Raw genomic sequence first — 14,469 nt, forward strand, 5'->3', positions numbered from 1 at the left:
ACAGCCAGATCAGAAGGGGCAGCTTTAGGAACTGCAGCACTGCTACCTCATTATTGGACTCCTTTCAATTATGCAATTCTAGTTAAAAGCCCCAAAAGAATGCTGCAAACAAATGTATGACCGATTTGCCTGTTACTTCAAGTTACATTTGGCAATCAAAGACAGTGAAACGCCTGTTAGAAGCAGAAGCTGGGAAGCAAGTTCTGTACTCAGAGGAAAATGCTAGTACGCAGAATCTCAAGAGGAGAGTTTATCTGAAAACACGTAATTTGCTGCTGGTGGGAAGCTTCCACAGAGCCCATGAATACTAGTGAAATCGAAGAGTAGCAAGAGGATGCTGCTGATGTGGAAGAATGTAAACTGGAAGGCTATGGCCAAGAGAATGACCACCACCATGATGAGCAACGCATAGACAGACACCTGACTGTTTTTCTACAATAGATAGGTAGGAGAAATTTATACTACTGTACATTTTATTTCACACTAGCCCAAATACAAAATGCACACACCATCTGAAACAGGCAGAACTTTATTAACACTGGCTGTTTCTGAAGGATGAGTCTAAATAAAATGATTAAATTTAACTTATACTGCCTGGAAAATATATTTAAAGTGGACCCTGAGCTGGCCTTGCAAAATCATTACTGAAATCAATGTTCTCTCCATCGAAGGACTATTGTGAAACTTGCAGAAAGCGCTTTGATATGCTCAAGAAGCTGGGCTTCCATTGGCTTGTATGTTTCTATCTACAGCACTAACCATTTTGCTATAGTTGACTGAGTCCTTTCCCCTCCTTCTACAGCTGGGACACCTGGAATGTGACAAATCAGGACATAGTCTCATATATTCAGCCATTCAGAAAAGTGTTTGTTTTGACTGATTTCCAAATATCTAGGCTATGACTTTCTATCTAGTCTTGGTGGTTTTCTTCAGTTTATAACAATCTGTAAACTGTGAAGTTTAACACGAACATCAGGTGGTCAGATTCAGTCAGGCCCCCAGTTATACAGTTAATGGATATATTGCAGGGAATTGGCCTAAATGTAACGAGTTTGGGCCCTGGTGAAATAGATTAAAATTCAGGCAGGTTACTGGAAGTAGAGCCCAGAGGACAACTATTTTCATGACATGACTTCAAATATAAGGCCTTTTATTTTTAAATGAGACACACAAAATATAGTTCAACTGATAGAGCCTGTGACTAGGTCGGGCCAGATGGCTACAGGAGAGTGATAGAAAGCAGATATATTAGCTCCAGGTTAAGCAGGTCCCTTTTCCCTGGATAAGGTAATAGGGGCAATTCCAGAACAATCAGGAACTTGCTGGAACCAATTAAGGCAGACAGGCTAATTAGGACATCTGGGGCCAATTAAGAAGCTGCTAGAATCCATTAAGACAGGCAGGCTAATCAGGGCTTAAAAAGGACCTCACTTCAGTCAGTGAGGCGCATGTGTGAAGAGCTGGGAGCAAGAGGCGCAAGAAGCTGGGAGTGAGTAGGCGTACTGCTAGAGGACTGTGAAGTACAAGCGTTAACAGACATCAGGAGGAAGATCCTGTGGTGAGGATAAAGAAGGAGTTGGGAGGAGGCTATGGGGAAGTAGCCCAGGGAGTTGTAGCTATCATGCAGCTGTTACAAGAGACACTGTAGACAGTTGCAATCTACAGGGCCCTAGGCTGGAACCCAGAGTAGAGGGTGGGACTGGGTTCCCCGCATCTGCCTCAACTCCCTATTTGAGACAAGAGGAGGTAACCTGGACTGTGGGTCCCACCAGAGAGGAAGGTCTCTGGCCTATCCCCTGATCCACTAGGTGCGTCAGCAGAGACTGTGGGGATTAGGGTGACCAGACATCCTGATAAAATCATTTATCCCGCCCCAAAAGATCGGTCGGGATGCAATTTGTCCCGGTATTTCGCAGTACTCCGTTTTGTTTTGTTTTTTGCTCTGCCGGAGACCCCCACCTCCAATGTGTCCCGATATTTAATTCCTCTCATCTGGTCACCCTAACGGGGACTGTTCTCCCCTTCACTGTGCTGGCCAGTGATGTTAGCTGAGTGAACAGCAGGTTTGAGCTGCTAGCAAAAGTGGCTAAACTGAGGGCTGCTGTGAATCTCCGAGGTGAGCAAATCCACCAATAAGTGTAGGACCCACCAAGGCAAAGGAGGAACTTTGTCACAGGCCCCTATTTCCAATACTCTGTGAGCTGTCTAAGGGGGTTATAACTCCAGGAAAGATACCTCGGAAAGAAAAAAAAAAGACAGTTATCTTTTCCATAACTGGTGTTCTTCGAGATGTGTTCCTCATGTCCATTCAACTTAGGCGTGTGTGCTCACCACATGCACCAATGCCGGAAGTTTTTCCCTCAGTAGTAATCCTAAGGGATTGGCTCTGGCACCCCCTGGAGTGGTGTTTATATAGGGCGCCGCCGGTTCCTCCCACCCACAGTTCCCAGGTTTCTTGCCAGAAACTCTGACAGTGGGGAAGGAGGGCAGGTTGTAGAATGGACATGAGCTACACATTTCGAAGAACACCAGTGACTGAAAAGGTAACTGTCTTTTCTTCTTCGAGTGCTTGTTCATGTCCATTCAACTTAGGTGACTCCCAAGCAGTACCCCTCGGAGGTGAGTAGGAGTTCACGGACGTGTAGATTGCAATACCGCTCTGCCAAACCCAGCATTGCCCCTGGCCTGCTAAGTGATGCCATAGTGGGCCATGAATGTGTGCACTGAGGACCATGTTGCAGGTTGACAGATGTCCTGGACTGGGAAGCGTGCCAGGAAGGCCGCTGAAGATGCTTGCTCTCCGGTCAAGTGGGCTCTGACGATCGGCGGCGGAGGGACTCCCGCCAACTCGTAGCAGGCCTGAATGCAAGAGGTGATCCAGTTAGAAATCCTCTGCATGGACACCAGGAAGCCCTTCATCCCATCAGCTGTAGAGATAAAAAGCTGAGTCGACTTATGGAAAGACTTTGTCTGATCTAGGTAGAAAGCCAGGGCCCTTCTTATGTCCAAAGCATGGAGACGCCGCTCTTCACTAGTCTCATGGGGCTTACAGCAAAAGACCAGGAGGAAGATGTCCTGGCTCATGTGGAAAGTAGACACCACCTTGGGAAGGAAGGATGGGTGGGGCTGGAGATGGACCTTGTCCTTACAGATGACCATGTACTGAGGTCAGGGCTCACAGCTTGGGAGACTCGCCTCGCCCGACATCACTGCCACCAGAGAAGCTACCTTCCATGACAGGTGAGACAGGGAGCATGAGGCCAAAGTTTCAAAGGGTGGGCCCTTGAGCCTGGACAAAAACCAGTTGAGATCCCACTGAGGGACCAGGGACCGAACTTGAGGAAAAAGTCTCCCGAGACCTTTGAGGAACCTGATTGTCATGTCATGGGAGAACACCGTCTGCCCTTGGATGGGCAAATGAAAGGCGGAAATGGCTGCCAGATGCACCCTGATAGAGGGGTGTGCCAGGCCCTGGTTCCTCAAATGAAGCAGGTAGTTGAAGACTGACTGCACCAAAGAATGCGAAGGGGAGATGCCCCGTTTGGCCACCTAGCGGGAGAACCTTGTCCATTTTGCTAGGTAGGTCTGTCTAGTTGAGGGCTTTCTACTCTCGAGAAGGACCTTCTGGACCCCTTCCAAATAGGCCCATTCCTCAGGGTTCAGCCATGCAACATCCATACTGTGAGGGGGAGGCGCGAGGTTGGGGTGCAAGAGTTGACCATGATCCTGTGACAAACAGGTCCAGGTGGTATGGCAGGGGCCATAGAGGGATCGCTGACAGGCTCTGTAGCATCCAGAACCAGTGCTGGCAAGGCCAAGCTGGGGCGATCATGATAACCTGTGCCTTGTCTCTTGATTTTTACTAGGACTTTGCTGATTAGCAGAATCAGAGGGAATGTGTACATCAGGCTTCCCGCTCACGTCAGGAAAAAGGCATCAGTGAGGGAGCATTTGCCCAGACCCTGTCTGGAGCAAAACCTGTGGCACCTCCAGTTCTGCCTGGTGGCAAACAAATCCACTTGTGGAGTTCCCCACCTCTGGAAGATCATGCTGGCTACCTCCGGTTGGAGCATCCACTCATGGTGAGAGGGGAAGTCTCTGATGAGGTGATCTGCTAGCGTGTTCTTGGCACCCAGAAGGTGACACGCTCCTAGGTGGAATCCACGGTCGATGCAAAAGTCCCAAAGATGGAGTGCCTCTTGGCAGAGGGCTCAGGATCGCGCTCCCCCTTGTCTGCTGATGCAGAACATTGAGGCTGTGTTGTCCATCAAGACTCTGACTACTCTGCCGAACAGGTGAGGTAGGAAGACCGTGCACACTTTGCGCACCGCCCTGAGCTCTTTGATGTTTATGTGTAGCGTTATTTCCTCTGGGGACCACATTCCTTGTGTCTGGAGGGTGCAGAGGTGTGCCTCCCAGCCAAGATCCGAGGCGTCCGAAACCAACTCGACTGAGAGAGGAGTGCTGACAAAGAGAACTCCATCCAGGACTTTCTTGGAGTCGGTCCACCATCGCAGTGAGTTAAGTACAGTCGTGGGGATGGTGGTAACCTTTTCCAGGTGGTCCCTGGACTAGGAGTAGACCATCACCAGCCATTGCTGCAGGAGCCCGGCGTAAGGCACCACATGTACATGCCTCAGTGTGACCTAGTAGGTGCAGGCAAACCCTGGCCGTAGTCAGAAGAAATGCAGAGACTTCTGCGATGAGGTCCGTCAGTGTCCTGAATCTCTCCAGCGGCAGGAACGCTCTGACACAGGTCAAGTCAAGCACTGCTGCAATTAACTCTATCCTCTGTACCAGAACTAACGTGGATTTTGTCGTTTATCATCAACAGGCGGAGGCGATGGCAGATGGCTAACACGATTGCGACATCCCTTTGGACCTGGAGCTGCCCTTGACTAGCCAGTCACTAAGGTATGGGTAGAACTGTATACCCCGACATCTGAGGTAAGCATCCATCACCAACATGTACTTGGTAAATGTTTACTAGGTCAAACGGGAGGACCACAAACTAGTAGTGGATGGGACCTACCGTAAACCGGAGGAAGCGTCTGTGTCCCTTGAAGATGGCGATGTGAAAGTACTGTGATGGGGCAAGGCCAGATGGCTACAGTAAAGTAGTGAGGAACAAGTATATTAGCCCCAGGCTAAACACATCCCTGGTACCATGGTAACCAAATGGCAGTTGCTCCAGGTTAATCAAGACACCTGGGGCCAATTAAGATCTTTCTAGAAGGCAGTGGAGATAGCTATATTGATTGGGACACCTGAAAACAATCAAGGGCTGGCTGGAACTAGTTAAAAGCCTCCCAGTTAGTCAGTGAGGTGCACGTGTGAGGAGCTGGGAGCAAGAGGCGCAAGGAGCTGAGAGTGTGCTGCTGGAGGACTGAGGACTACAAGCATTATCAGACACCAGGAGGAAGGTCCTGTGGTGAAGATAAATAAGATGTTTGGAGGAGGCCATGGGGAAGTAGCCCAGGGAGTTGTAGCTGTCATGCAGCTGTTACAGGAGGCACTATAGACAGCTGCGATCCACAGGGCCCTGGGCTGGAACCCGGAGTAGAGTGCGTGCCTGGGTTCCCCCCAAACCTCCCAACTCCTGATCAGACACAGGAAGAATTGACCCAGACTCTGGGTTCCACCAGAGGGGAAGATCACTGAGGTGAGCAAATCCGCCAATAAGCACATGACCCACCAAGGTAGAAGAGGAACTTTGTCACAGTATGCATCTTTCAGATCGAGGGCAGCGTACCAGTCTCCCGGATCCAGGGAGGGGATGATATAGGCCAGGGTGACCATGCAGAACTTCAGCTTTGCTAGGAAGCCGATCAGATCTCGCAGGTCCAGGATAGGTCGCACATCACCCTTGGTCTTTGGGATTAAAAAGTAGAGGGAACAGAACCCCCCTGTTCCTGTACTCTGGAGGAACGACCGCCATCGCACCTAGCTGCAGTAACCCATTTACTTCCTGCACGAGGAAACTCTCATGAGAAGGGTCCCTGAAGAGGGAAGGGGAGAGAGCTGGGAAGGAGGGGTGGAAAGTAATTGAAGGGTGTAACCTTGCACCACCATACTGAGGACCCATCGGTCCAATGTTATAGATGCCCATGCAGGGAAGAAAGGAGAAAGGCGGTTGGCAATAATAGGGGAGAGAGGATCCTGGGAAGCCTGGTAGGTCGCCCTCGGGTGTACCCTCAAAATGAGCACTTGCCTGCGTGCTTACTGCAGTTCGAGCTTGACTGAGACACCTGAGAGGGCTGTTGGCTAGGACGCCGTTTGTAGCCTCTGGATTTCTTATGGGGAGGCTCCTGGCGAGGGTGCTTCCCCGGACCATGAGGCTGCTGAGGCTTAAACCGCTTGTGGGCATGGCCGGGAACATACAGGCCCAGCGTTTAAGGGTCATATGGGAGTCCTTTAGGCCATGGAGCTTATTGTCCATCTGTTCCGCAAACGAGGCTTGCCCATCGAAGGGAAGATCTTGCATAGACTGCTGAGCCTCTGTGGACAAGTCACAGAGGAGCAGTCAGGATGCCTGGCACATGGTGTTGGCTGAGTGTTTGGTTCGGGCAGCAGTGTCCAGTGCATCCTCCACCGCTTGTAGCGTCACCCTGGCCACAGTCGTGCCCCCCTCCATTATAGCCCGGAACTCTTCCCTGGAAGCCTCAGGAAGAGAGCCCTCAAACTTGGCCATGGCTTGCCACATATTAAAACCATAGTGTTCCAGGAGGGCTTGATGGTTGGCCACTCTCAACTGAAAACTAGAGGACGAATAAACCTTATGCCCAAACAAGTCTAGTCTCCTGGAGTCTTTATTTTTAGGGGTAGCCCTGGGCTGACCTAGTCGTTCCCTGTGGTTAACAGTTTCTACCACTAGGGAGTTGGGGGCAGGGTGAGTGTACAGGTACTTGTGGCCTTTGGATGGCACAAAGTACTTTTGTGCTCAGCCCTCTTGGAGATGGTGGTAGGAATGAGGGCATTTGCCACAGGGCATTAGTGATCTTAGAGACCCCACCATGGAGGGGCAGAGCCATCCTGGCCGGTGCTGTGGAGCAGAGAACATCGAAGAGAGTCCAAGGGCTCCTCTAGCTCTTCCACCTGAAGACCCAGGTTGGCAGTGACCCCCTTCAGTAACTCCAGATGCGCTTTACTGTCATCCAGAGGAACTGGGGGAGGGGGCCCTGTTATAGCCTCGTCTGGTGACGACGAGGAAGATGCCGGTGCCATAGTGTCCTCCACAACCATTGGTGGCCCAGTGGCTTGTTCCCCTGCTCCCTCTTGGACCTGTGGGGTCCTCACATCCAACGCTTCTTGCACTAGAGGAGGGAAGGAGAGAGAGGCAGCTGGTCTCTCCGAGGCCCCAGACACCAAGCAGGTGGCCTGGGAGGACTGGGTGAACCCCCACAGGTTCCAAGGTTACCATGGTCCCAGCCACTGTGCCTGAGGTCATGAGGATGGTTTCGGTGCCAACAACGTAGCCAGTTCCAGAGCTTGTCCAACCATCAGGGAACCTCACTCCAAACCAGGGCTGGATCCTGAGCGGTCGCTACTTGGTGACCAGGATGGAGCAGAATGGTCACTCTGCCTGGAGTCCGATCTGGAGCAGGGTCTCAGGGACCGGTGGCGCTCAGATCTGTGACGGCCTGAAGCCAGTGATCTACGTCTCGCACTTGACGAGTGGTACCGGGATGAGGAGCGGGACCAGGAGTCAGAACAAGCCCAGTGTCAGGAAGCGCCCACATGTGGTGATGACCTCCTAGGGGATCAGCGATGGTCTGAGGAATGGCAACATCGATCCCTCAACGGGTCCCTGGAGCAGAACTCCTGCCAGGGGACGCGTGCCTCCAAAGGTTTGTGCCTGGTAGTCAGCGAGCTGCACCTTGAGCCTCTCTGCCCATGCCCAAGGTCTAGGGACCGAATGGGGCTGCACTGCATCTGCCTTTCGCGGTCAAATGCGTGGCGGCTATGGGAGGGTGAGTGCTGGTGGGAGGTTCCCCGTGCCGCTGACATGGGGACTGAAGCAGCCTGAACATGGGTTTGCCCTGCAACCGAGGAACCACAGGAGCTGGTGTGGGCGGCACCAGGAGGGACATGATCTCCTATGCTGCCTGCAGGGCCTCTGGCATAGACAGCACCTGGAGCTGATGGAGGCCTCCACTGCTATCTGGAGTAGCTGGCAGGGAGTGGGTTGGGCTACATCACTCCACCAGAGTTTGGGCCCGAGATTCTGGTGTGGGTGAAGAGTTGCCCTGCATGGAACCTTGCTCACACCCAGTCTTATCCTTTCCCTTGCGGGAGGTTGGAGATGAGTCTTGCGCCGTCTTCTTGGTTGTAGCCAGGGATGGGGACCAGTGCCGGCTAGTGGATGGTCCTGGTGGGGTACTGAATAGCGAGGTCACGGAACTCAGCGCTGAGTCAGAGTGTTGCTCCGGTGCTGGGGTGAGGGCCAACTCCATAAGGAGCACTCTTAAATGAATATTGCGCTCCTTCTTAGTCCCTGACTTGAAGAACTTACAAATCTTGCACTTCTCACAAACGTGTCCTTCACCCAAGCAGCACAGAAAACTGCTGTGTGGATCACTAACAGGCATGGGCCTCTTGCAGCGATTGCAGGGCTTAAAGCCTGGGGAGTGGGGCATGCCCCATTCAGAGGCAACGTCCCGCTGGGGACCTACGAAGTCTCTAACTATAGTTAAGAGATTTATAAACACTAACAGAAAACTATCTAAACAATAATTCAAGAGATAAACTAGAACGAGCAGCAACAGCACTAGCTGAAGCAGCAACAGTTCCAGCACAGTCATTGGCGGCAAGAAGTAACTGAGGGTGGGAGGGAGCAGTAGCACCCCATATACCGTGGCATGTATGTGCCACTCCAGGGAGTGCTGGAGCCGGTCCCCTATGGATATGGCTGAGGGGAAAATTTCCAGCACCGGTGCATGTGGTGAGTGCACACTCCTAAGTTGAATGGACATAAGAAAGCACTCGAAGAACAGAAATTTCTGAGGAGCTCAAATGGTCTTCCTGTAGGAGCCTGTAATATTGAACTACTTCCTTCATCATCTCATAGAGCAGAATAACAACTCTGTTTTGGCTCTAGGACTGCCTTCATAGCTAGTCAATAGGTGAGCCTTAGCAGGATCACCATCCACTCCCAGCCTTTGACTTTTCATCTATGTGATTTTTTTCTTCTTATTCTAGTCAGATATAGACCAATTGTCCTCTATTTTTTCTTCACTTGCACGTTTACAAGCTTGCTTATGTGTTCATGCCATATACTGATCTAGCAATTTTGAATAGAGATTTAGAGGATTACTGCAATCTTACGACCTATATTAGGTCGACTTACAGCCACTACAGTAATTATTGTGGTGACTGATGTCCACACTACCCTACTTTTCTTGGCGGTGCACGTCCTCACCAGGAGCGCTTCCCCCGACTGAAGGGGGGGAGCTTGCGGGTGCTGAGAGCCAGGGCTCTCAGCTCCGCACAGCTCCCTGCTGGGAGCCCAGCAGCCCCCTCGGGGCTTCTTACCTTCCCATTCCCAGCTGACCTGGTCCAACATTGTTTAGCTGCTTAGATCAGACAGAATCACAGTTTGTAAATTACTAATTAAATCAGCTGCCTGAGTCTCAAGTTTGAAGTTTTAACTAGAGACTCTCCTTGTCAGTTGTGGATATTCTGGCAGAAACTCACCTCTAGTCACAAATTGCTCCTTGCTTAAACAGCTAAGAAGGGGTATTTATGAATAGAAAGTTAATCTGGATATGTAGGAACATGAAGGTAACACAGAAGTGAATATGGCAATACTGTGACACCCCCCCCACCCCCCCGCAACTGCCTTTTGAGTCAGGACGCCCAATTTGAGAAACGCTGGTCTCCCCCATGAAATCTGTATAGTATAGGCTAAAAGTACACAAAATACCAGATTTCACGCTCTGTGATGCGTTTTTCACGGCCAAGAATTTGATAGGGCCCTAATCATAACTTCATAACTTCATTTACATAACTATTGTAAATACTGGCATGATTCAAAACCCATTGAAGTCAATGGAAATATTCTCATTGACTGCAGTGGGCTTTGGACTAGGTTCTACATGACTACAATAACCAATAGACATGAAGAGTAACTTATTTACTTCATAATTTTTCTGATAACAGTATTTATCGAAGATGCTCAGCCATTTTTCAAAGTTCTGTTGTTTTGAAAGTTTTTTTTAAAGACAGAAGGGCTTGCTGCATTTTAGGACTAATGGCACCCAAACATTCCCATCATTACATTGCAGGCTTAGCAAAAAAGTAAAAGTATCTGTAACCAAGTAAACATTTCCACTCTCCACTTCAAACTTTGGAACTGAAACACAAATTTCCATATTTAAACCATTATTTGTATGCACATGCACACAAAAACATGTCCTTGTTTATCTTGAATACTAAATTTCAGCTCATTGCCTTTAGAAATATTAAACCAACGAAAAGGATTACAGGGGAAAGATAGTTATCCCTGATAGTTAAACTGCTGGCTTATTAAATATTATCAGAACACCTGTGAAATGTAAAAATTCTTAAAGAATAGGGAAACTTGGGTGTATGAGATTTGTTTCCCATTCTACACATTACTTACAGTCAGGTTGAAACCATGTCCAGTACGCACGTTTCCCAAACAAAAATAAAACCCCAATCAATCAGCATTTCTAATGATATTTCGGCAAAATGCTATGATGAAAAATATTTTAGGAAGTAGCAGTTTTCCAGAAGTGACACTTCAACAGAGCACAACTCTTTGTGTTGCCAAGTGAACAGGGTCTATGCTTGCTTTATGTGGATCATTGGGAGATAAATGTACTGTCTTCTCGCTATTTTTTGCCCATCATTCCAGACAAGTTTTGGGGTTGCAGGAGCAGGGTGGATATAAAAAAAAAAAAGTTGACTTTTTAAACCAGATTTTTCTAAATTTAAAATCAGATTTTTTTTTTGATAAAATGCTTTGAGGAAAAAAACCTATCTAAAGATAGTTTTAATTAAGATACATTATAGCTCAAAGATATCTCATCATGGAATAGGGATTATAAATTCTAATTCTATAGTATAAGACAATATATTCATGTAATGTTTGAGAAAAGTTTTGTAAATGAGTTCCAATAGTTCATGGAGTAGTGACCCATCTTATGGGGTTCCATAGGCTTCTGTATAGATTATTTAGGTTAATCTTTCTGTCTACCCAATGGGACTCCGTGCTCAGTCTAGAAGATACCATCAGAGATGCTTAGTTTTACAGTTCTCACACTGTGGATTTGTCTCCCCAGGGTAACATGCTTGTTAACAGCAAAAGTGTTTTAAATAAACAAACAGTATTATATAGAGGTGAGAAATAACAGACCTCAACTGTATTGTTCCTCTGCAAATTTGTGTATGCAGAGTCAATCCCTTACCACTTTCTAAAAGTGCAAAGTTTCAAAAAGTTCAATTAATAGAAGATTGTTGGGGGCGGAATAAATCTGGACAAGGAGGAGAAGTCTGGAGATAAATGTGAGAGGCGAGGGACATATGCTTGTTTTGTTAAAATACAATATGTTTGCTGTTGAAGAAAAAAATCCAGAATACTTAACATTGTTATTTTAATTAAATAAAACAATTTAAATGTCTGTCTGGTGACATTCTCCTCCTAGTACAGCAGGGCAAGAAAATCCTCCAAATATTAATGATTAACCTGTTGAACTGGAGATAGTTCATCTCCCAATAACTTCATAAATAACTGCTTCAATTATCTTTGGTAAATGGAATAACCAATCATTCATTTTCTGATATAGCTGTAAACTTAATCTGAAAAGTTTTCAAAATAAATCATTGTTTGTATAGTGTGTAGCTTCTAAAAACGAAACCTACATCTCTGAGTTGTGAAGAATATATATTAAGGTTTTAACAACCAACAAGAATGCACTTTTCTGTAGAAAACCATGATTAAATCGAATCTTCCTGACTAGTGATTTAAATCAAATCCATCCTGCACTGGAGTGAGAAGGAGATCGAGACCTGCTGCTTCCTCAGGCTCAGAGTGCACAGAGGAACTACAGGATTGTACAGGGCCCATGACAGGCACTCTCTCTCCCCTACTGCCCTCTCTCCCATTTTTTGATCCTGTTCCAGGCACTATAATTCCTGTAGTCCATCAAGCCATCCCACTTTTCTGAACAGTAACCTACCCTCCGTAGAGGAAGGATCGTTTGTAATATAGAAGAGAACTGAGTCTCAGAAAACCTGGCTGGGGTCTATCCTCAGTTCTGCTCTTGGTTCAGTGTGAGCCCACAATCCCATCTGCCCCTCATTTCTACATCTGCTGTATGGAGATAACAATACTGCACTGTAACTAACCCCAGCCTTGTAAAACACTTTGAAATCTTCAGATGAAAAGTGTAAAATTATTATAACCTTAATGATCATTTTAGAACTAATGTCTTTGTGCTAGATCCCTGGGCACTATCACTATCCCCATTCCATCATGCACACTGCAAGCAATGCACAGTTGAATTGAGAGTTGGGAAGACAACAGGTCTAATTCTGCTCCTGTTGATGACAATGGTAAAGATTCAAATTGATTTTTAAAGAAGCAAGAGTTAGGCCCGTTCTAATCAAGCATGTTTGGAAATGCTGTTAGATGCGCTTCTCTCAATGAGGGGGCATAATCTTCCTATCTATTGCTCAAAATGTTTCCTTCTGATTCATGAGTCTTACCTCAGTTCTACCCCAGGTGGACTTTCTAAGCAATCCAACAATCAGAAATGAAGAAACTCTCTCTACTTCTTCAAGACTAACAACTAGTCTTAGTTTTGCCTCTTTTCTAACTTGTCCATCTTCATGGATAGGTTTCTCATTTTCATAAAAATCACACCTGTTACAGTATCTTCCAATTCTTATGCATATTTCTCCAAATTTGCTACCCTATTTTCAAATTTTTACACAGAGCCAACAACAGTCTCTTACCTCTTCAGTTTTAGTGAGCGAATCCTGTAATGTATCCAGTTGTTGATGCAATAAATCTATACCATGGATCACTACAGTTTTCAACCCCTGAAAATAGGCTCTAGGGATGTAGAGCTTGTTAAGATATAGATATTCAGGCCTGTCTGCACAGGCCTATACTTTAAGAATTTAGGTGTATTCTTATCACTTAGCTAGTTATAGAGGTATAAAAGAAAGAATCAAAATCACCGTCTGCCGGTGTAAGGGCCTTCTCTTACTATGACAGTCTGAGGCCCTGTTCTTAGGCTAGGTAAGGCCTTTGGCGAAGCAGCAGAGGCAGCCATAAGTTGAGAAATGAACGGTCACATCCTCACATTCCAAACTAGTCACATTGAAATAAGGCAATCTGGGGCTGTTAGAAAGGTGAGCTGATCTATCACCTCCAGAGAAAGGGAATAGCCTAAAAGATTTAAAGAAAACTTAGTTTGACAGCATCCAGTCTGCCAATAACTCACTTATCAATACCTGGGATGTGAAATCCTCACTTCTGTATTGTTCTATCACTGTAGTCTCCACTTCCCTATTGTTTGTCAGTATAATCTCTGGTTCAGTGATTGTTTCTGTTTGCTGTATAATTAATTTTGTTTGGTGTAAACCAATTAAGGTGGTGGGATATAATTGGTTAAATAATTATATTACAATGTGTTAGGATTGTTTAGTTAAATTTAAGTAAAATGATCGGTTAAGGTACAGCTAAGCAGAACTCAAGTTGTACTATATAGTCTGCAGTCAATCAGGAAGTAAGGCAGGAATGGGAACAGGGAATGCGGGTGGGAGAATTGGAATCATGTTTCGCTAAGGGGGGGAAAGGGGAACAGGTACACAGGCAAGGCTCTGTGGCATCAGAGCTGGGAAGGGGGATACTGAGGAAGGAAACTGGAATCATGCTTGCTGGAAGTTCACCCCAATAAACATGGAATTGTTTGCATCTTCGGACTTCGGGTATTGTTGCTCTCTGTTCATGCCAGAAGGACCAAGGAAGTGAGGAGGTGAAAGAATAAGCCCTCTAACATCTGCTGGAGCCAAGGCAGAAACTGCAGCAGTGCTGACATCCTTAGCTTGGCAGCCAGGCTTTGAAAAAGCTCTCTTTTGCAAAAGGTAACAGGCATCTTTGGGGCATTTATAAGATTCCAGGCAGTGTTCTGAATCTCACATCTCCCCTCACCCCCAGATCATCAGGTTTAAGATGATACCTTAAAATTACAATACATGCAATATTTTAATGCTTCTTAAATTAAGAGGTAAAATAGGTCAAAGATAACAGAAGCAAAACGGTACTTATGATCCAGAATGAAAACAAGACAAGTTAAAAATAAATAAATAAATATACACACACACACACTATATATATATATATCAATTTGAAACTGTCAACTGCAGCAAAATGACCAATCTTCATTTTGATAAAGCTATTTTGCTCCTAATCCCCATTACAAAATTTTATCTTTGACC

The 14,469-nt window shown here is 46.7% G+C and overlaps 1 protein-coding gene across 9 annotated transcripts in view; it reads right to left on the reverse strand.

The window, feature by feature from the left end:
* Positions 1 to 14,469, reverse strand: part of INVS (inversin) — a 234,669-nt gene that overhangs the window by 179,107 nt on the left and 41,093 nt on the right. The window contains exon 1 of one of the 9 annotated variants that reach the window (XM_045005805.1): positions 5,033 to 5,139. The exons of the other annotated variants lie outside the window; for them this stretch is intronic. The gene's annotated coding sequence lies outside the window, so the exon portion shown is untranslated. Of the gene's footprint in view, positions 1 to 5,032; positions 5,140 to 14,469 lie in introns of those variants that run through there. 9 annotated transcript variants of the gene reach the window in all.

Source organism: Mauremys mutica, chromosome 2 (genome assembly GCF_020497125.1).
Source record: "Mauremys mutica isolate MM-2020 ecotype Southern chromosome 2, ASM2049712v1, whole genome shotgun sequence".
Lineage (NCBI taxonomy): Eukaryota > Metazoa > Chordata > Testudines > Geoemydidae > Mauremys > Mauremys mutica.